Here is a 24957-nt window from a genome sequence, read left to right as displayed (position 1 = left end):
ATATTTGAACTTTGTAACCCTTTCAAAGGATTTATTAGCTACCCTAAGATAATTTTGCCCGCCTGTCTTCTGATGACGAGATACTAACATGTACTTAGTTTTTTCTGAATTTACTTCCAGCCCCACTTGTCTACCAGCCTCTAGTAAAACTTCTGCGTTCCTCTTTATTGTATTTATATCGTCCCCCAATAAATTAACATCATCAGCATATGCCAATAGCTGATGTGTCCCGTTCAATTGCAAACCCTCCTGCCTACCTTGGACCTTCCTGATGGCGTATTCTAGCGCAAAGTTAAAGAGCAAGGGAGACAAAGCATCTCCTTGTTTTAGACCGTTCTTGATGAGGAATGTCTCAGATACATATTTACCTACTCGAATTTTGCTGCAGGTTTCATTTAAGCACATTTTTATTAGACCCACTAGCTTCTTTGGTATACCAAATTCAATAAGAATATTATATAGCACTTCTCTCTTCACAGAGTCATAGGCTTTTTTGAAATCTATAAATAACTGATGTACAGTCCCACCGAACTCCCATTTTTTCTCTAGTATCTGACGAATGCAAAAGATCTGATCAATCGTTGATCTGTTTCGTCTGAACCCACACTGATGATCCCCAATAGTTTCATTCGCATATGGGGTTAATCTTGCCAAAAGAATGTTGGATAGAATTTTGTATGAGGTTGATAGCAGCGATATTCCTCGGTAATTACCACACTCAGTCTTGTCCCCCTTCTTATAAATAGGAATAATTATGGATTCCTTCCATTGATGTGGCATCTCTTCCTTATCCCAAATTAACTGAATAAGCTTATGGATCCTCATATGCAACCCTTTGCCACCTGCTTTAATTAATTCGGCCGGAATCTGATCAATTCCTGGAGATTTATAACTTTTCAACTTCCCAATGGCTAGTTCCACTTCATCTAAGCTAGGTTCTGGCACCAACAGTTCAGCTGTATGCATTTTAATCTGTCTAATATCACCAGTATTATGAACATTTAAGAGCTCGCTAAAGAAATTTTTCCACCTATTCACAATTTTTATTGGATCTGCAAGCAAATTGCCACTATCATCCTTTACCAAATTAGTCTGGGGTTGATATCCTTTCTTAAAGTTATTAATGCCTCTGTACAGGTCTCTGATGTTTTTTTCCTTATTATTTGTCTCAAGTTCAGCAATTTTGCCCTTCAGGTATTCCCTTTTCTTAGTCCTAAAGGTTCTACTAGCCTCACGTCTCACGTTACATAGATTATCCGCATTTGTTTTGTTTGGGTTCTGCAACCATTGAAATTTTGTTTGCTTCCTTCGATCTATTAATTTTGAACATTCTTCATCAAACCACGGTTTATTTTGCTTTCTCCTGTAGTATCCTAGTTTCTCTTTTGCTGAAATTTTGATGCAGTTTCTGACATTTTCCCACTCCCTGTTGATGTCCACACTTTCATTATCCTCATTTGTCTCTAAAATTTGAAACCTATTCGAAATTTCAACTTGATATTGTTCCTTTGCCTCTCCCTCACTTAATTTTTTCAAATCAAATCTTTCTGTGTCAAAATTTTGTTTAGTTCGTCTACTTACTGAAAGCCGCTCCCTCACTTTTGCTACCACCAGATAATGATCAGTGTCGCAATCTGCTCCTCTGAATGATCTCATACGATCTGGAATATTGGGATTTTAGAACTTGTCCATCGTCTTATGTTATAAAATACACAAGTGACAGAAATCATCTCATTCTAACAGACCCCGACATTTCATTCTTTTGTACCGATTCTTTACACAATGTTAATTAATGCGCATTTACGTAGGCGTATAATGACAAACTACATTAATTATAGCATAAAGTTGCTTTTATGATTCCAGCTGGAATTTTGACTGATGTAGTCATTTCACACAGTACATCCCAATACAGACAATAATGTAATGCGTTATATGAAGTTGTGACGTCAACGGGGTCTCGAAGGCATAGATATTACAAATCTAAATAACTTCATTAAACTGGAACCATCATTCGAAATATTACTGGCATTTATTATACGAACAGAGAAACAGTTGATTTGATGTAACACCAACCTAGAATTTCTGTTGCCTAGCAACTGATAATAATTATAGCAGCATAAAATATATTTATCGCTTTCGGCTTTCTGGCTCTATATTCATTTCTTTCCACATTTCTTCTGTATTTCACAATTATTTTGCTTTTATCTTCCCCTGTTCCTTGAAAACTTGAAACGCAGAGAAATTTCCGTTCCTTATTTAAGAAACACTATAAAGACTCGTTATGTTTTGTTCTATATAAAAAGGATCAACTGCAGAAAAAAAAAGTTCGGCCAATAAATATTTAGATTTTATTTCAAACGAAAACCATGCTTACTTTTACGTCAGCTTTGATGGCTGAAGTTTGGAATATATAGGCTTATATGTTTGTTCTACTTATTAATTTTTCACGAAATTTCTGAAGGGACAAGGTGAGGTGAATTTATCCCTCGTACTTAAATAAGCATCACGCCATGAAAGGGTGTAGGGAAGTGGAGTTATAGCTCCACTCTTTCTTGACCTCGACACTAGATGGGGGTGAGCGGTCAGCTTCACGCTCCAGCCCGCTTTACCCCCGGGGGAAGAATCCGTGGTATCACTGAACAAGAGTCTGGGCGAGCCCCGAAACTAGTCTGTATGCGGTAGTCAAGAGAAACATCTCAACACATGCCGGGAATCGAACGCAAGTTGTCCGGTTCTTAGTCTAGTCATTAATTTGTAAAATTACCTCAATATATTAATATATTCATCCGACTGTAAATCGCCTAAAGGAATAATTTCATAGCTGAAGGAGAATTTGCAGTGCGTTGCATTTCTGTGAGGCTTCCGGTTTTTTGCCTAAAATCACAAAGTTTAAAATATACAAACCTATCGAAGTTACTCGTAACATGGGTAACAAGGGTGTTTAAGAACGGGATGATAAGTAGAATATTTGGGCCGAAGAGGGTTGAAGTGACAGGAGACTGGATAAAACTGCGTAATTTCTATGTTGGCCACTACGATGACGAGACGGACGAGGTTTGTATGTACAATAAAAGAACACCAAGACCTTCCTGCACTTCTTTTAATCGCCGAGGGTTATTTACAGGAACGGAATTTCTGAAAAGTGATGGAGTTAGAGTTCATAAGAAAAGGAAATAAGGAACATATTATGCAGTGACTAATTTATTTTCCGTCAAACAACTGTGATCTCATACACAGGGTTTACGTCATGTAAGTGGCTAAAATCATAGCATAAACACGTGACACAATGGGATCAAAATAAAGATCTATTGTTATCTAACATCTCACTTTAGTCGCATATCGACTGAGCAGCTTGGAGGAGTCGTAACACGCTTATCTTGCATTTACTTATTTATGTTTCATTCGACTACGCTGTTATTAGTTCAAAATATGGCGTCGGATTATAGGATGAATAATGGATTGGAACGTACATGGAAGGAGAGGCCTAATTTTAGATACTATCCCGGAATTTATCTGGAAAACCCTAGGAAAACCACGAAAAACATCGATTGATGCGTTTCCCAAAAATGATATTGTTGCAAAAGTTCGGCGATTGGATTTTGCTGGCCCAGGACAGGGATCGGTTGAGGGCTTTGGTTAATTCGGTGATGAACCTTCGGGTTCCCCAAGCCAACTAGTTAGTTAATTTACATAACTTTGGATTTATTCAGTCCCCTTTTGCATGCATATCACAAGGCTTCATTGCGGTTTCTCCCCTTTCAATCGAAAAATTATTATTTATTTAACGAATGCGATATGAATAAAATGTTCACGATATTTAAATTATTCACGATTTCAAAGTTTCACGCTAAGTAACAGTGGCAAATAATACTGCTCATGTACACACACATACACACAAGCACGCGCGCTCGCATTGCGTCAGTGCAAAAATCAGGGCTACGACTCATTGTATTCCAAGAAATTGGTAATCAATCGGACGTTTCATCTACGTCACTGGTCCTGAAAAGCTTCCTGAGGAAGAACTCCATTCACACACGTACCCAAATGAAGTCCAGCGACGTCCAAGGAACCGAATATAAAACAGTTTACAATTTAACTTCGCAGTATTCTGCCATCGTTTCAACAAACGAAGCTGTCACTACATTTCAAACAGAAGTGAATAGAGAGTGGATGATGGGTTCCAGTTAAGTGAAAACTTAAACAAATAAATGACAAGTTCATTCCATTATTAGGGCCACCTGTAACCTTGGGGTCAGGCAACGCTTTCCTGGGTCTGCGCTGTCTGTTCAGGAACAGCCAGATAACAGCGGGTCTCTTCGCCAGACTTTCCCTCAGCTCTGGCAAAGGTAAGACGTGGACGTAGGATGTGCCAGTCCTGCTTCGACATTACGAGGACTGACCCTCACAGCATTACCGAGGACAGAAGACATTACGAGGACTGACACATGCGGATGAACGTTAGTTAAGTCGGATACAAAGACACGTCATCTTATGCTTCAGTCTCAGTTCACCATTCAGAGTAATCATTATCATCTTCGCCATTAATTTGTAAAGTTGAAACGATGCCTTTCAGTAATCCATGATATCAACAGCGTCAAACTCTCAAACGGAAATAAAGATTTGTAGCCCGAAATTGCTTCCTAACAGCGCTACGGCTGTACAAAATGTTAGGTCCTTCTCAACGTAAAGACCCGAATTAAGGTCCAATCCCACAGAGTCGACGTGTGATTTGTTGAAGACAGACTGGTACTGGGGAAGAAGATCTTCCTCCCAGTAAGCCCGTTCTCTCTTATTATTCATCATTCCACTACGAAAAACTTCGGTCCTTCCACCCGGCAGCTAGGCCGAGGTAGAGCCCTCAACTTCATATGTTATTCTTCCTTATTACCTGTTAAACATTCACCACATCTAAAATATCAAGTCTATAAGTCACAGACGTGAAAGATAACATGTATTTTATGTTGTGCAGTTTTTTGAAAGAAGGCTCAATTTTTAGAACGGTGATAAATTTCGATTTCAGCTTCATGTGAAGTAAGGGTTATATTGGGAAGATAACGAACTGAAATAAATTTTGCACCGTAACTCTTATTTTAGACAAGAATTCAAAGTTTGGCCAATTTCCGTTCAGTACATTCGGAGATCGGAGTTTACATCTGTGAGGCTGAACCGATGGACGCATTGGAATATATCAGGCATTCATTTTATGCACTTCGCAGAAAGACCGCATTGCATTAATTGCAATTCAATATAACTCAATGCGTTCGTCTTGTATTGATCCATGAACATCACTGGTCGTTTTATGAATGTACGAGCCAGCTTAGCTTGTAGCTCTTTACGGGTCACACAGGAGGTATATGAACTCTTTGTGGTACAGGCTACAGTGCTATTACTCAGAAAATTCACTTCCGTAGGTAAATTAACTTATGACATTATTTCCGTGCTGTGATGAAAAAGCTAATTTCAGTCGCTGGCGTGTTTGTTAATGATGGGGTGAAGAATATCTGGCCAATGGGCCGCCTAGTTTTCTGAATGACATAGCCCAGGGGCGGAGAGTTCAAGTTAACCGTGTTAGCTCGGCCAACACTTCGAGAAATGAAACATTTTGAGGTTCAGCTGTATTATGTACACTGAGACACAGCAGAATCGACCACATAATAAGCATAGTTAGCGAGTTCCAGCCAGGCGTTGTTAGCCAGCTAGTTGAGGCTTACCTGAGATCCTCCGCCTAAACGATATAATTCGAAATAATCCATGAAACTTGATAAAAGCCTGAATATCGATCAGAGACCATGTTACAACATTTTTTCTTACTTGTGATAATTCGTTTTAATGGCCTGTTAGAGGTTCGTGAAAAGGTCAGAGAGTTTACGGTGTACAGACAAGGCACGGATGGTGTTTCCATAGCAACAAGAAGAGTGGGCTTTGATGTGTCAGGAGAGCAGGATAAAAGAAGGGAACCCCCACAAAGGCTTTCAGCGGGTACAAGTTGAATAGTACTACTATTCGAAACGGAAAATGCGACTCTATCAAAATGCATATTCTCATTTGTTTCATTCAAAAAACAACCGAAACAAACATAAATGCTTATACACACATCGAATATTACTACCAGGAACTTTGTGTATTTTTTAAAAAAATTATGCTCTTTTTGCAATGTACATAAAATAAAATTTCGGTTTTAGGTTACTTAATTCCACCGGTTCTAAAACTTAAGTTCATCTTTCACCGTCACTAGTTTCCTTCTTCTCTCCGTTTCTGGCCTATTTGTTAGATGCCCATAAACTATTTGTACTGCGTATTCTGTAAGTCCAAATTTCGAATCGTCACCCGAATACCGACTATAATTAGGAACATAATCATAAAACAGTTGTTAATAATAAGTGACAGATTCAAAATAAATTTTCGTAAGATTTATAACGCCGTGGCCTACCGCTGTTATAAGTTGCTTTTGTAAGTTTCCACTAAAATATATAGACCGAATGAAACGCAAAGAGGTAGCTCAGTAGTTCTTCGTAGTCACTGTTACTGTACACCTCAACTTCACAGCAAACGAGGCCTGAGTTTATAAACGAGTTATCTCGTTCTTAGCATGCAGAATGTAGTTTTACGCAAGAGTATTTCGGGGAAACTTGTCCTGAAGGGAGTATGAAGTTCGTGACACTGGCCGGAGCGTCAAATACAGCCACTTTCAAAGGTGAGGAAACAAATATGAAGGCATATCACATCGCACGTGAAGCCCTATAATAGAATTTGTGGGGAAAAGTGTTGTGTATTCAAAAATTTTATAAATAATGCATGTTTTATTTTTTTACTGTCTACACTAACTTTACAAGTGATGCGAGTGGATGATACTAAATCGAATAGTACTACACTATATGTAAAAACTTTTCTACCTACCTCAGTGCTGATGGAATTTAAAGTGAATTATCTGTCCTAAGAAGCGCTGCGACAGATAAAGTTGGTCACATTGAAATTTCCAACCTAAAAAGAGAATAAAATAATAAGATAGTAGGTATAAAATAAGGGTGAAATGCTTAAACATAAAATGTCATTAAAAATGATAACATATATTTAAGTGTTCTGGGGCTGTTTACCAGGCAATACAATTAAAATGTAGATATTATTAAGCAATACGTTTTAACGGCAGAGGTTATGGGTCCAGAGAGTAGATTAAAATGGAAGACAATCTTAAACGAAGAGTAGATGATGATTTTATAACCAAGCAGTCGTGGCCTATTGTGAGGTAATATATCCCATACATTTCTTTGAGAAATCAGTTTACAGTTGCTAATCAGGATAAGATTCGCTTAACGCGCGCATAACAAAATCGGGAAACACAAAGCAATCGCCATTTGATGTTAAACTAGCGTCAGAATTACTGCATCTCATTGCCTGACAAGACTGGATACCTTTCGACGCAGGTAACAGTCTTAGAGTTTGGCCGCATATAGGATATTGATGAAGCTCCTCATGATACTTGAATAAAACCGCGGATAGCAAAACCGCGTCTAATGAGAGTCAATGTAAGCAAATTCATATGCTCTTACCACTTATATTCTCTTCAGAAGATAAACTTTATTTCATCACACGACAGAAACATGATGTTAACGAAGAAAAATTGACACGCGTAATAAGTAAGAGAAGAAATTATGTTGAGTGGGCGTTTCGATGCAAAATTTCTAATTTCGACAGCTTACAGCGGGCACAAGTCTTTACTCATAGTAATTGCCAAACACTAAGATATCCTTGAATATAACTTCTGAGTATAAATATTTATTGCTGAGTCTGAACAAAGAACTGTTTTCAGAATCTAGAAATAACGCACAACAAAGAAACCTGCGTGAAGGTTAGACTTATTCCCTAACGCTTTCAAATTAAGTTTACTAAACTATACAAGCTCTGTTTAAAATCCTGCAAACCCCATTTTAAACTTGTAAACATTATTTTACGAGCTGGTTAGCTTAAGTGACGCCTTTTCAGATTTGAACCCGGATGTACCACGTTCGTATACCGGCTGCTCTCTGTAAGATTATTCGTGATTTTATTGGTCCGTGGCTATGCTGGGCAGTAGCTCTCGTCCCCACAACGCGCATAATAGATTTACCTATATCTGCGTATCACAAACCACAAACTGGCCACATGACCCACAGCGCTATCCAACTAGTAGTTGATTCATATTGAATACAGTTTCTGTATATATCTGAATTACATGGACGACATCCACAGTAAGTCCGGACGCCGAAAACAGACCCACCTCAAGGAATCTAGTGTTGCTGTACAGTGGTCAGCACTCGATAGAGGTCCTAGACTGGAGTTAAGTAAGGTCTGGAGACTGACTGTTATTTCTAAGGTATTTGCTGGCTTACCTCAGTTCCTACAAGAAGATCCTGTCACAGGACCTTAAAGTAAGTCACGCCGTTTCCTTCCTGCTCCAGCACTCATTATCATCCACCATTCGACAAAGCAACGATTTGTTAAAAAACCAATACACGTAACACTTCTATAACAAGTTAGAATAGCGAAAATTTATATTCAGAAAGTAGCCAAAAACGGTTTGAATTCCGGCCAGGTTACCGACTGAGGCTTGATATGGTTTTACTCAGTTATACCACAACCGCCTCCTTCAGTTGCTTGCCTATTCACAGGACATGATAATTTTACCCGTTACGCAGAAACGTCGTGAAATAACACTCAATCATCTGTGCTCACGCAACTAAACATTTGAGTTGCATTCGTCTGTTCCACAGCCACGGACGTGACAGACATGAATTGGCGTAGCTTTCGGAACACTGCATGCAGATTGTAGTTTTTGAACGATAACACGCAGATATGGCAATGGGTGGGAACCCTGATCGATATAACGGGAGCTACGTTCGCTGGCCACCCAGTTCACTTCCCAAACGACATCACATATTGGCCTATCCACAGTGCAAAACTAAAACCCTGCCAGGAATCAAACTCAGGTCGTCCAGCTCATGGAATATCACTTTATTATGTCATTTTAGACCGTAATTTTTATATATAGCATTATATGTTTAATATTTCCTTCAATTTTGTGACAAATGTGACGTCTTCTTCGTAGCTGAGGGTACGGGTAAATTCCAAATAAATAAAATTGGATAAAGAAGTTAATATTAATTATAGCTTAAATTTATATCTAAATCCTTGAAATCTTAGCTGAAAGCAGTCTGCATGGGGAAGAGAGAGGATTTTAGAAGTTCATAAATTGGGGCACGAGGTGGTAAATGTCAGAAATATCTTCTTGTCTTGCAATTGTTTGAAGCACCCAGCTGCAATGCCTCTACTCACAGAGGAAAAACTGCAGTGAACTTGAACTTCCATGTTCGTACACTCGACTGACTTACTGTGATTATGTACACACACAGTTCTGCACATCATTTTCATTAGTTTCTTAGCAAGATTATTTTCTTCTCACTCACCGCTGTCAACTCTGAAAAGAAATTTCTTGTGTCTTTATGGGACAAAGGCTATTGTTACACTTCTCTTCCTAAAATAATCTTCCTCGCAACTGTTATCTTATAACCTTTCATATGAGTAGTAATATCGATTACACAAACGTTCCAATTAAGCTCGGCAGCAAAACCCCAACGTTCAACACCGCCAACACCAAAACCCGCGATCCTGAGCCAGTTATATCCAACTCCCACCCTCAGAATCTAATTACTTAACATCCACATTAGTGTTTTCCTTCCATTTCCTTTCTGTCTTCCACGTGACCACTTTCAAACATGTTTTCCGACTAAAATTTTGTAGTACAGTATGCATTTCTTGTCTCCCCAATCCGAGATAACTTCACAGTATCACGTAATCAGTATAAATCATAAAATGCCTCGTTACTCAACCTCCTAAATTGTTCACTTACTTCTCACTGCTTAAGGTTAAATATTATCTTCAGAACGTTCTATTCAAACAAAAGTTTATCCAGATAAGATACCGTGTTTCACACCCATACAAAACAATTACTATAATAATGTTCGTGTAAAATATTTCACTTAATGCTTTTTCATGACAGAAGTTTAAAAGTCCAACTGGAAACTACTTCAAGTTCGAATAACTAATCAGAAATTAAACTACATAATTATGCCCGCATATAACTTCGAAATACGCCCAGCAAAGTAAAATGTAAGCCCTTAACCCTTTAAAGCCGAAGATGAAATAAATAATATTTAATAATCCAGTTCCTACGCCCAACTAAAAACATTTTCCGGTTAATAAAATAATTGCTGTTAAGGATACAGCCATTCTTTATTATGAAAATCACATGAAACCACAAATAACATTTGTGCGAAAAATGCAGAGTTGCTAAATGATGAGGCTAATTCGATTTAAGTACCTGATACAGTTTGTAGTAAAAACCATTAAAAGGAACACCTTTATGTAGGTAAAGATTTATGTGAGCTACCTTACACAAACGTCCCGGCATAGTTCCACAGTAACAAGTTTAAGGCCCTTTCAGATACCAGACATGAACAAGGTGCAATTCTATCTATAGGGCCCTTGGAAATAAGCCAGAGGTCCAACGCAGACAATTTATTTAGTTTCTAAGACATGTTTGAAGTAAACTGCGATGAAGCAAACGTCAGTACAGTGCAAGAGTTGTTCTAGCTTACAACGCTTGCTTCGTATTCGGGAGGTCCCGAGTTCAAATCTCGACCCAGAGGCCTGCTATCCTGACTGGGGTTTCTCGTGATTTTCCTCAGTCCCTCCAGGCAAATGCCGGGATACGAGGTCGCGGCTGCTTCCTTCCACATTTATTATTCACTATATATTCGATGCTATGTAATCTCCTCAACTACTGACAAATTATCGTTAAATAAAATAAATTAAATAAGAGCTCTTCTACTAGGAGAACATCATTTCATGTGATTGCAGTGCTAACTTCAATAAAATGGCACACCCTTTAATCATTGCAAATTTCTGCTTTTATTTTGTTTGTAGTAAAGCTCTGCGTATTAAATTAATAAAATTGCAATTCTTTCATCACCACGAATTATGTAGGTTTAGTCTCACTTGCCTGTCTCTTGGCCCTGCAAACGCAGTCGATCATCTCTCAGATCTAGTATACGAAATATGTAATATAATAAACCGAGTTAAAAGAAAACATCATTAATGAAATAAAGGAATCATAATCTGACCAATAAATTATAAAATTATAATACGTTTTACACATAATTAGACAAAAATCTATTCCCACACACGCTGGAAAAGTATATAATTAGTTCTTTACGCCAATCTGTAATTATTCAGAAAATCAACAATCAGATTTAATTGTTCTGAGTAACTTGGATTTGGAACGGCTGTATAAAATAGCATTAAATGCAAGATTTTAACTCGTTTTAAAACAAAATATTTTGAAAAGTGTATCACAATTCTTATTAAATAATTCTCAAATATAATTTAGTATGAAAGTAACTGCCAAACGTGTCATGTTGAACGAATCACTATTATAATGCATGAACTTGTCCGATTTTAAATAATTTTCCCTTTCCTTCCCACTTGATAGAAGCAGAACTAGGTTACAAACGTGCCAAGAAGTACAAACGGGAAGAATTTAATTAGACATTTGCGAAACACTTCTTTTGTTTGCGTCATACACCTGGATTGAAAATAAAGCATCAGATTTCGTGTTTAAGGCGATTATTATGAACATCGCACAAGTTCATGAACTATTTTTGTGACACAAGATGTGAGAACTATTCTTTGCGATATTAATACCCAGGACAGGCAAGTTTAATGTTTTATTTCAGACGCAAAACACCTCAGAATTTCCGAGACTACTATTTTTAAGACGGAAGCTACACATCTATATCTTTACGTAAATGACAAAAACTGCGACCGAATCCTAAACTTGTTATCTTTTATGACGACCAATAGACTATAGTGCATTCAGAGGGTTTCAATAAAACACAGAAAACTATTTTACAATCTGCACAGTATTGTATCTCCATCGGCGATCAAGCCTGTTAAGAGCTATTTTACATCTACAATAAGTGCACATCAGAACCTAAAATACACAGAACATCGGAAAATAAATAAAATAAAACTAAGTTCACAAAACGATCACTTTTATCTTAGCGATATTCACTAACAATCAGTCCAAATAAAAGGACCACGTATAAATAAAGAGTACAGTTTATACTAAACACATTTACTACTATCGATGACACGCTCCTGCGAAATTTTACTTAACACGATTCTTTGTTCAGAAGGGAAAAACTTGCGGACTCTTTTGAGAATCTAATTTTGGAGTCTTGTTAAAAACACATTCTCTTTGCTCTGAGCTATCAGTAAGTGATATTAAACAACTATATTAAAACATTGGCTTTACTGCAACAACCGGTGAATGTACGTCGTTAAATGCAGGTGACGGTAATAACGGCCACGTGGATTTTGCCGTCCTTTAGTTACAAAGTGCTTTGTGTTAACAAACCAGCGAACCGAACGATCTGGAAACTTCAATGAGCACACTCCTTTTTGGAGTGCAAAACACTGGAAAGAACAACAAAGGGCTACAACTACATGGCTTAAAGGAAAATGACCAGGCAGGAATAATAGTGAAGTTAAAATATGTATAATATTTACAAAGATGATTTTTTCTGTGCTTAAGCGCCGCGCCACGAAGACGTGCCGAGAGACAAAGGCAAAGCTAATGAATCCTTAACTTTGATACAAGACGGATGTGAGTGCGTAACTTCACGCTTCGACCACTTTTCTGCCAGGGAAAAAGCCCTACCGTCGTTATCCGTAAGACTGGACTCGGGAAGGACCTGAGAACCGGTCTCGACTAGGCGGCGGATGAAAATCCTTTACAACACGGGGAATTGATTCTCTGTAGACCAGCCCGAATCAAATCACTTTTCTGACAGAGTTATCCCGATTCTTATTTAACTCGCAGGCCTAGACTGTGAAATTTTAGTGAATTATGTTGAATCCAAAGGTTTACTACCGCGTTTGGAAGCGTTTGAACCCCATCCCGAGCCAGCTGAAATCAATCCACACGCTCATTTTCTAATATACTAAGACAAATGCTCCCGTCTTCCGACTAAAATATTACATGGCCTAAATCTATCTCATCTCACCCACGCGTGCTACAGGTCCATCTAATCCTTGATCTGATAATTTAAATAGTATTGACACTCTCTCATTAAAATTTTCTGTGCACCTCTGCACTAAGCACTATCAGACCCGGTACATGATCACTCAATTATTGAAACAGATAACTTAATAAACAGTTTATTATAAATGATTCTGTTTAACAAGCACAGTTAATTGCTAGAAAATAAAACCGTTGTAACTGGTATTGCTGTAGAATCAAAGCGAGCCATCAACAGAGTGGCCTGAACAATCGTTTGAAGCGTGTAATTAATTTTATTTGACCGGATGCTCAAACCAATAACTCAGCCCCCGCTAATCGCCATCCATCACATTCCCTTCCGTCATTTCGCATAACAGCTGTCCACGGATACCAGCAATGAGCCATTTTAATCAGGACAGTGAATCTAATGCTTAATTTTTCCTTGAAAGAGGGATTTTCTTTACGAGCTGGGCCACTCTTACCTTCTATATAAAAACTCAAGTTGGTTAGCTTGAACATCTAACGTTTATTCATTCTATAACAAACACACACTTTAGAGGCTTAGTTCACTCTGCTTTCCATGAGTCGAAACGCATTTTACATCAAAATTTAACCCGCCCCTAAGTGCACAGATTTGCTCATCAACTTGATACAGGGAGGGATGAATTATAAGCGACTTCTTGTGGAAGCTGAAATCAGGACACACGTCAGGCGCGTCTACTGTCAGGGGCAGGCGTCTGCCTGCTGGGCGTCAAGTGGCGTCTACGTGCATAGATTTCGTTGTGAGCCCTTGAAATAATTTCTCTTTGCGCACTTAGATTGTCCACCAGAACACGACCGTCATTCCAATGAGGTCACTGCTTGTATGGCACAGTAGGCTTTTAATGTTCGTGGAAACATACCGGATTATGTTCTAATGATACAAGTCGGTGTTCAGGAACGGAATTATTCGAGTCATAGAATGGCTGGTGCGTACATCATGAATAATGTTCTCATATCTCGGGGTAGGACGACAAATAAATACAAATTATAACTGCAAATTTCTTTGTACGTAACGAAACAGTCCCTGATACTAAACGAATGATTTTATTTCTACATCGATGAAGGTTGTGTTCAGTTCTTTAAAATATCGCAGGTACATGTTTATATCCACTATTTTAATAACTTATATAAAACATGCTGCTTACATTATATCATTAACCGAGCCATATTATTCATCATTTTCTGAATTGTAAACCTTTTACCCTAAAACAATGACAAAAACAATATATTGAACCAGTTGAATCTATTAGAAGTTTTGAAGCTTCTAACGATGGCACATTATAACGTTTAAGATAGTCTTTTCTGGACATTTTCCACCGTCTAAATTACAAAATTACAACTTTTCGAAAAATGTATTTTACAATTTTATAGTCCAGACGATATACAAACAAAGATACCGTTGAATCCAGTCTACAACTTCACAATGCATTCTAAAGATTCTTCTTAATGGTATATTATAGCTGCTCTCGATGCCTGGCGCGCCAGTTGCCCTCTTTTCTTCAGGTGTTCCAAACTGAAATGCATGCACTTATCACCTATAACAGTGGTATTCAACCTTTTTTGTTTGCGTACCCCCACATATAATTTTTCTTCAACTTTGTACCCCAAAGTTGTTGGTGTATAATTCAAGTTATATATAGTATATAATCTACATCTAAAACAAATTAAATAAATTACATTACTGATTATTTAGTGTTTATCATAAATTTTTTTTTTAAATTTCACGTACCCCTTAAGATGTCTTCGCGTACCCCAGGTTGAATACCACAAACCTATACCATGCGAGCTACATGTCTCGCCCATCACAGCCCTCTTCATTTGATCGACCTCATTACATCTGATGACAGTTATAAATGCTGAGTTCCCCAGTCATAAATTTTATTCTTGCTATTGTTACGCCCCCTTTCTTACGTCCGGATATTCTCATGAATATCCTGTTCTCACACACCTTCAGTCTAAAGTGCACACGTTCTTCCCTTCTAACGTGAGAGACAGAATTCAATCGATATCCATCCAGCTTTATGGGTGCTCCTGCCACTCCTTGAGACAGACATGCACACCTGACAGGACGAAGAGTTGTCACAGGAATTTTTATTTTCAAAACTAACCCCAAAATGATCACTACAAACATAATTATCGCAATAGATTAGTACAGTAATGTCAGGTGTTTGTTCGCGATAGGAGGTAATTTATATAACATTTCAGTGTGCCACTTTGACTGAATACAATGACATTTTCTCAGCCGTGTGAGAATTCAGTTAATATCCAACGTCAATTACTGATTAACTCCACTCTCTAAGGCTGATAATTCTCCGGTTAACTGCGATGCTGACATTAGCCTCTCCTACTTCAGTGGCTTGTATGGACAATGCTACTAACTGAATTTCAGAGGCCGATCGGTTCTGAGTGCAGTGCGGTGTTGAGATAATGCACGATACATAACACACGGCATGTTCGCTTTACTTCATTATCATTACGTGTCAGACACATACATTAAGAGAACGTGATGATGACGATGATGACATCGAAGAATAACATTATTATGAATACAACAGGCATTGTGTGAGAGTGATGGATTTAATTGGCCCGCGTTAGGGTCCAGCAACGGGCTCCTGCAAACACAGTCACAAAACTTTGCCATTTCTTAACCAACTGAAGAACTATTAGCTTCTACGCATTCTTATCCACGGAATTACCTGCCTACTTAAGTACACGAAAGTCTACATAATTCATGATATTCCATCATCAAGACTGTTACTGAACCGATAAAAAAATGTTGTCATTAGACAGAACTTAAAGATTCGTCTCATTGTCTACAAAAGTCAGCCATTTAACTGTATCGTAAAGTTGCTAAGTCCATTTAACATTTTGTTATACAGAGATCTATTTTAATAATACCATTAATCCATCTCCTACACATTGGAAACAATTTCTCTAATAATGCATGAATTGACTGAACAATGTAGTATTGTGTTTTAACAAACAAGCAACTGCGAAGCAGATCTTGGCCAGAGTTTGCTCTGAAGTATTCTCCAGTTGCTGATTTCCCACTTAGGGATTCACCACCAACGAATTCCACTTGTGGGGATTCTCTACCCAGTCACGCGTGCAGAAACGCTTGTAGGGCCTCATGTATTGTCCATTATAATTATCCTATTTCATCCGAAACTGGAATATATCGACAAATTTTAGTAAATATCAACAGTGTCAGATTTCGTGAGAATCCTTTCAGCCAATCTCGAGTTATTACGTACGAGCAGACGGTCAAAACGTGGCAAAGCTAACAGAACAATCTTTGCAAATTTTAGTTCAAACGTCGCCTAAACGCGACACAGCCCCTTAATACGCACATTTTTTAAATTAGAAACTAAACGTCTTCATTTCGTTGATTTTCCAAAGCAATTTAGATTCTCATTATTTTGAATTGTCTAGAGAAGAAGGGAGACACAATTTTCATTGCCGCGACTTAAGACCAGAAATATTCACAACAGATGTAGCCCGTATTTCTGAACAAGTGATCCCCTCACAGCAAGGAAATGACTAATTAAAATGTATGTTATTTAACAGTGCACTTAAGTGTAATTCTCGCAGTTACTTCAGAAATAACGAAGTAAGCCATTAGTAACTTTTCAAGAATGATGACCACATGACCTAAAAATAAATAAGAAAAGAATTTTAAATGAGCAGGTAAGGAACAGGTTAAACATTCCTTTGTGTATATATATAGCGCTTTCAAAAATTTATAACTTTCAAGATGTCGAAAAATAAATTTCAGATAAAAGATAATAATTCGGAAAATTGATTCTATGAACGCTCATTAATTTAGAGGTGCAGTGAACTATGAGAAATTTAATGAGGTTGAAGTTTAAACAAAAGGCATCTGTGTGGATATTTTAATTGTATAATTTTCGTTCCTGTTTGTGTTCTCTCTACTAACGGTGTCTTGATCTTCTATGTAAAGAGCTGTTTAAGAATATTGTTCCATTTACGTGAAATTTAAAGCTGGTCTTTATAACTTCGAAGTTTCTTCAACCCGTTCAGATGTAACTGCTGTTCTTTAATTATGAAAGTTCAATAACCGTAATTTAATAGGCTAAAATTCGCCGTTCTAATACCCACAACGGTAATCACAGGGATCTTTCACTTGGCACGACTCCATTACGTAAAAATGTCGGGTTCGGTAACCCTGACTAAAAGAATGTTCGACAGAACTCTAAAACGGGAAGCGATGCGCACAGGCCATTACAAAACTCAATTTTATAAACATTCCTTGTGTATTAATTTCACGGCAAATTTGTGACACTTTCAACAAGCTCGCTCCTGTGATAACGTAGCGAGCCATCTGTATGTATAAAGCGTTCCAGCGTTTTTGGCCGCTGAAATTTGTGAATTGGAACATCGGAGCGAGTCACTTACCAGAAGTTTGCTGGAAGGGATGGCAGCAGGCCGCATAAAGAACACACCAAATAAAATATCACCACGGTATATAACACAGTAATGTCTATTTCACTGCACTAAGAATCACTAGAAAAATAAAACTGCAGAGAGTATTAGATCATTTTATCTTCTTCACAACTCTTCGGTCGTCTTCCAATTCTTCCACTCCCACAGACCATCGCTTTCTGACATCACTCGATTCGTCACTACCGCTTTTGCCGTCCGCTCTATTATCTTCAATTATAATACGTTCAATAGCGTCTTCGATTATACCTTCTTGCTAATAATAATTTTATTCTAATTTTTTCACATGCTGACATAAATTATCCCATTCCTCTTGCCTAATTTCTTCGAATCTCTGGCGACACAGATGCTCGACGTCTTATTTTTTAAATGTTGCGTTCTTGCTTGCAACCCATTGTTTTACGTCTGCCCAAAGAAGTTCAATGGGGTTTAAATCGGGAAGGTATGGCGGAAGTCTCAGCACAGTACGTTCTTTGTCTGCTAAAATCTGATCACTCACATAATATTTGTGCTTTGACTTATTTAATTTGATTAAATCGTACGGTTGAACTTTCAACATGTCACAAAATGATATGTTTATTTCCAATAGCCAGGCTTTCACTTCGTCCTTCTTTGATTAAGACGTCGGAGGTTTGTGTGTCTGAGTGTTGTGATACGAGGCGTTGTCAATGCCAGAAAGGTGATTGTAACGAACAGGTGGCATGTTGTTAACACAGCACAGTCACAAGACAAGAATTATCAGGCTTCTACTCTGCTGCACTGGCACAGACTGTACTGACCGACGAAAACTCCTTCTTTCCTTCATTGAGTGGTCCGCATACTGGGCTCTCCCTAAAAGATCAGCGGCCATAATCGGTGGATCCAGTTCTACGCATAAGAGGAGGTCCGGTGAAACAAATTTTAAAACTAAATGCTGGTTTGACCACGCTCCTTTATCTGGATTATTTATACAGTCAGTCTAAAATCAGAAGCATAGGCGTGGATGGGATGATAATATTAAAGCGAATATTATGAAATAGGATGTGTCTCCGTGGATTGAAATAAGTTGACTCATGAGAGGGCGTGGTGCTGAGCTCACGTGAATACAGAAAATAATCTTCGATTTATATTAAAGACAGAGAATTTCTTAGAGGGATTTAGATTTTGACGGCTATGAGGACGAAGATGGCCGTCTTCTGGGTGGGTTGCAGTCTGACAGAATTTAAAATTTCTACCAGACTGCCATCTTCGGGAACTTCTTAACCAGTTCCTAGGGAATTCATAGTTAACGTTGTAAATGTTGGTTATTTAGCCTAATTCATTTCACGGAGTTCGTTACAAAGGACGCCCATTGAAAGAGCCCCAAAGCAAGCAGAAATACTTCGGGTTTATAGCCCTTCGCTGTGGCAATAAAAGATTCTATTTACGTGGCTTGACGCTTCCACCTAACGTATGTCATGCCTTCCTGACTTCCTTTGTGTACTATCGAGCAAATCCTCATAACATTCTTCCTCTTTCATCAATACTGAGCGAATTTAATTAAATGAACCCACGTTTCTGTAACTATCGTACTATCACTACAAATTTATGACATCTAATAACAATTCTTTCATGCTACTTAGGAAATATTACGCTTGCAAGCTGTGACGTGTATGGATTTATTTGGTGTTTGAGAAGATCAGTGAAAGAAACGTGGCCCAAAAACTCCCAAAAAATACTGCTCGTTCTTTTATTCTATGTCTTTCTTCTTCCTTCTTATTTTCGAGGTAAAACTGAAGCAAATTACTTTAAATAAATAAGAAATAAATAACTTCAGAAGTCAGTCCGCATACGATGGTCCGTATGATGTTCAACATCGATTTGTCAATGGAGAGACGACACTTTCTTTTGTGGGCAAGAGAGAATATTAAAGACGACAATATTCTCTTACGCAATTACTTATTATTTAGTATTTATTCATTGGTGAAATAACTGTGAAGAAATGCACAGAACCTTTTGGTAGAGAACCTCAAAGGACGAAGCCACCTTATAGACTTGGAAATAGAGAGTAAAAGAATATTAAAATGGGGTTACATAAATCTATTTTAAGAGGTTAACTGGACTCAACTAAGAATATAATACATTGGCTAGCTTATCTGACACGATAATGAATCTTCTGGTCCCATGAAACAGGGAATTATTATGAACTTTTAGAAGATACATTGTACCGTGCAGTTTATAAATGTACTGAGAAACAGATATATGGTACATTTATTATATATATCCCTTACATTAATTCAACTTCAAGAATAGTAGTGATTCTTGCACAAGGTCGGCTGCGTGCGTTCACTTGTGCTATAATTTGTTATTTAATGGCAGGAAATAAATCGTGTAATTACATATTTAAAGCAACTAGGAAGTCGACAAATATTTGGCGTGTGCACAATTTCTATGAAGAATACTTCGAAATATTTAATTATCTTTAAATTCTGCAGATCATCGCTGTACAGTGGTTCGTATTCCGTAGGACTCGTATTTGATTCACAATCCGGATACTAACTATTTTAACTTAGTAATTCCTGGTCATTTTAGGCAAATGCTTTACTACAAACAACGACCGCTATAACCATACTATCAGTCATATATATGGTCAGTTATTCCGTCATGGCGAGCTGCGAAATGTATTGAAATGAACGGCTAAATTCAAAGATTTTGTCAGTGCATAAGACGAGCTAAAAGAGAGAGCAAGACAAGGGTGCTTTGTGCTTTGCGTTTTTGACAGGCAGGCGGGGCTGGAGGAATTTTCCATTGCAATTCTCTCCTCTCCAATAAATAACCATCTATCTTTCATACAACCGAAGACAAATGCGTTTCTAAGAACTAAAAAGTGCAGACAGACCGGCCCATTCTTCAGAGGCATTACGATCACTTTATTTTTCGTATAAACATTCTATCACGACGTAGGAGTTTTGTGTATTTGGATAATAAGAAAATATAGAGAGTTTTCTATAGAGGCCCTGTTGGATTTTTTTTATTTTTTACAGAAAAAGATGATAGAATTAATAATTTCTACATTACTTGGAAGATTCTCAGGCAAGAAGTATTTGCCTTCAAACACAGTGATACTCTACTTGAATTCTCAAATGTGTTTACTCTTTTATTTTTAAAAACCGACAATCTCTCATCTCTTATCAAACAATGAGAGAAAACACAACATTTAAGTTGATAAAGACGTCTCAGAATGATTTATCGTACTTAGCCAACTCGAAGCTCTGCAGTTTCAAAAGTAAGTGAAATTTGATTAAATACAATTACTACCCTTAAAATAATTCTCGTGACCAACTGAGATGTCTGGGTCACTTAAACGTGAGATGGACATCGTTCAATATCAAAACATATTAGTAAATGCATTTATATGCCACGTAAAAAAACCACGACTGTTTGTAAATAGGTTGATGAGGAGAATATCTGGACCAAAGAGCGAAGAAGTATATTAGAAGACTGCAGAAAACCGCACAACACGGACCTTCATAACTTTTACTATTCATCAAACCGGCGACCAAATCAAGGAGCATGATATGGGTGGGGCATGTAGCACGTGTCAAGTAAACGTAAACATATATACCACTCTTAAGTTTACATTAAAAGAAACAGTGTTAGAATATATCTGATAAGCAACGATGATAATGACAGCGATAATTATGACGACTGTTTCAGTAATATCAACAGCAAAGTAACAAGATGCAAATAAACTAGCTTAGCCTGTTTATTTAAACCAAACCGAAATGTAGCACTGCTTCTGTGGAAATTATATAGCTAATCACTTAGACTAGATAGTAGTAGCAATTGAGGTATTCAAGCCAAAGTTCCTCTCTTCACTAATCAGTTCAGGGCTACCACCTGTCAGCCCTTCATGTTACACGCAAGTAAGTTAATAAGTTAATTACGAAAACACAAAGGCAAAGTATACATCAAAACAATTAAATTGTATGTACCCACAACCAATTTCATAAAGATGTTCTCTGAACAGCAATAAACATACAACTGTGGATAACGTCATGTATCCTTTATTTAAATTAGTTGTATGTAAGTAACATTCTATAATTTAACTACCTGTCACATCAATAGCTTAAATGTATATCTCCAATTATAGATTACAAAGTAATTCAGCCGCAGACAGTGTTATTTTAGTTACATAAGGCCGTTGATTATATTTATTACCATTTTCACAGAGTATAACCTGGACCAAAAGATCTATGAGTTATGTACAAGAACGCTTTGGCCCAGAGAGTTTAACTTTTTACATATCCATCACTTCCAAACTTTGTACATTCGCGACATCTGATGGCATTGACAATTAACCCAATATAATGCTACTATGGCGCTGTCATTTGGTTTCGTAAATTTCCCGGTAAATTTTCTTTATGACTTAATACTTGATAAAATAATTTGTTCTGTTAAGTTTGCGAAGGCCTTGTTTCTTTCTGTCATGTGACTGAAATTCAGTGTGAATTTTGGGCGATCTAATGCGTTGTTATCTCATATTCCCTCGCCGAAAAGGAAATTCACTACGTCGATTTATAATTTGTTACTGATTAAACGCAACCAGGCTGTTTTTTTTTAAAAAAACTATCACTTAAGACCCTCAACAGTGTTAAGTGAACATAACTTGATAACGGCTGGAAAGAAATTTATGGAATTTTGCATGCAAGTTCTCCCATCGGTCGCTACTCCAGACTCTATACCATCGTGACAAATGCCCAAATTCGCAATGCGCGATGGCGATGATTTCTCCATAGGCACGTTCTTCAGCGCATGCGCATGACAGGTCTAACAAAACTTATTCAACCGTGATAACCGGCTGTACACTTTCAATAACTGTAAGGATATTTCTGGTAATCTGGTATGGACATTAGGCTATATTAGCTACTCCAAGCTCAATCTAGCGAAGCCAGAATTACAGCAAAACTATTTAGACGTTATAATGTGTATGTACCGTCCAAATCATAGATTAATATAAAATAACATGATTATAGAATAAAACTTGCTGGCAAAGACAATCACATTAATATCAGAGTACAATTTCAGCGTACCTGAGGCTTGTAAGTGACGTAAAACCTGAGTAGAGGACTGCAAAGAAAATTAATATTATTTGACGATCAATTAAAGCCACGCCTGTTTGCGTTAACGCCCTCTAGACAACGAAAACATTACTCTCGAGCAAATTAAATTACCCCCCCCCCTAGTGACACTTCAGACATTGTTGCTACCAAGCTCCCAGTAACGTAAAATCAGCCCAGCCTTTGAGAAGGTCATGGCGTTTACTTTACCTTAAAAACTTCAAACTTATTATAGGATAGTTAAATTATGTTTCACAGTTTAGTGATCTATTCTGTGCATACTTTACATTACAGATTTGTAATGCATTAAATTTCAATGCTACGCACTGACGCCATATTTGCCACTGGTAACAAAATCAAATTTATTTCGTAATTTGCGTGCATGTTAATTACCTACATCCATTCAAAACTCCATGTTCCTAGCTAGAATTGTTCATTAGTTAGTGCCATGAAGACGGAGGATAAGTAGGTATAAACTGTACGATCACGCCAGAATATTTTATACCCAGTACAAAATAAAAAGAGCATGAACATTACTTTCTTCCTTTGTCAGTCTTTTGTAACTGAAATAATGGTTTTAGAATCTAAACAGAACAGTAAAACTCTCCTCCGGCCGTACCATAGCTCAGGCGATTAGTCGGTAGCTTTTCAGTTTCTCACCACGGAGACCCGCGTTCGCGCTCAGGTCAGTCCCCGTGGGATGAGTGGAGGAAAAGGTGGCTCCTCGTCCTTTGGCGTTCCCCTGTCAACACAGCGTAAATTCTACCGATGTTCCATGTTCACTCATGCGTCATCTGATGGACGGGCAATGGGTCCGTTAGCGGTGAGTTCCATAGAGAAGTAATCTCTTCCTCATCGGAATATTTATAATGTTTCCGGCTAATTCCTATCTTCCTGTATTTATAGCAGCATCCTAAATGGGAATTTTCTGAATCTGAGAACTTCTACACAATTCAATCGATACGCCGCTAGAAACTACAGATAGATGTACCGTAGACTGACAAATTCGTTTATTTGTCATGGTGAAATTCAGTTTATTTACACAGTCTCTTACATTTCTTCTTACACCTTTATAAATTCATATTTATAAACAGAAGAACCTTCTCCACATGTCACTCTGTCGTATACGCTGAATATTATACAGAGTTGTTACATACACAGTACCTCAATGCAGACGTTGAAGACCATCAGCGGATAATACAGTTTAGAATGTGTGTATCTTTCAAAAATGTATATTTTTACAACAAATCCAGCTGTTTCCAGTAGAACTATTGGATTCTATCGAGTAAGAATGTAACAGAAATTCAAAATTATGGGATCGAACAAAGCTGTGTAGCTGTAATGCAGTGCAGTATTTGACGGCTAGCACGTTCTGACCTCGGTCGAGTTAACTGCTCTCTTGAATGTATCCATGTTTTTATTCAGCCATACGCAATTGTGGGCTATCTTGAAGTAGACGACGATCGCCTCTTTCCAAATCCTCACGTTATACAATCTATGTAGATTAAACATCGTCTATTCAACTAAATATTACAAGACTAGGCATCATATTTTATTCATAGGTTTATTATTTATTATGCCTACAGAACCGTTACTCAGATTCCGGGGTTTTTCACCCGAAATATTCAAGTATACTTCGTTCACAATAACTGCAGAGTGAAAATAAACATGAGTTGGGGAGGTTCAACAAAAAAGAAGGTCTCCTGCTGATAAAAAACTAGGCTGTTGCGGTAAGAGCTGTTTATGCAAGTTTTTTCCCCGGTAGATCAACAAACGTTTAAGATACACAGTAATATATCACGCGCACAGTGATGCAGTCTTATTTATTATTAGTAGGTAGGGAAATTACCGGTGATTAGCTGTGAGAAGTCGTGTTCAGAATTCTTCAACGTCTTTCCTACAAATGTAACAAAAATGGAGGAAATAAGAAATGTACAAAACATTTAAAATGGAAAACCTGAAGCGACAAGACCACTTAGTAACATTCCTAGGCGTAGATGACAGGATAATATTAAAATATATACTACATATATGGTGTTTGAGGGTGTGTATTTTGTAATTTGGCTCAGGATACGATAAAATGGCAAGCTTTCGCGAATACGGATATGAACAGCCATCAAAGGTAAGGAATTCCTTGACCAGTTCACCGACTATTGGCTTCTTAAGAAGGACCTATCCTATTTCACACACATAACAATTCTTTATACTATGAGCCATTTTTGAGTAATCCGACAAGTTCGATTTTAGTTTCATATTGAGCATGGGTTATATTGAATCGAT

General features: G+C 37.6%; 1 protein-coding gene across 2 annotated transcripts in view; it reads right to left on the bottom strand.

Moving 5' to 3' along the window:
* LOC110832786 (uncharacterized) overlaps positions 1-24957 on the bottom strand; it is a 56881-nt gene that overhangs the window by 26935 nt on the left and 4989 nt on the right. Inside the window, exons 2-3 of one of the 2 annotated variants that reach the window (XR_002544044.2) lie at positions 6898-6981; positions 3186-4888 (exon numbers count right to left, since the gene is read on the bottom strand). The gene's annotated coding sequence lies outside the window, so the exon portion shown is untranslated. Of the gene's footprint in view, positions 1-3185; positions 4889-6897; positions 6982-24957 lie in introns of those variants that run through there. The other variant, XM_022070096.2, reaches the window with a different exon arrangement.

The sequence above is a fragment of the Zootermopsis nevadensis genome, unplaced genomic scaffold (assembly GCF_977971745.1).
Source record: "Zootermopsis nevadensis isolate Lab colony 2312 unplaced genomic scaffold, Znev_1.0 Znev_ptg000028l, whole genome shotgun sequence".
NCBI classification, from domain to species: Eukaryota; Metazoa; Arthropoda; class Insecta; order Blattodea; family Termopsidae; genus Zootermopsis; species Zootermopsis nevadensis.
This window is presented reverse-complemented; position numbering and strand designations above follow the sequence as displayed.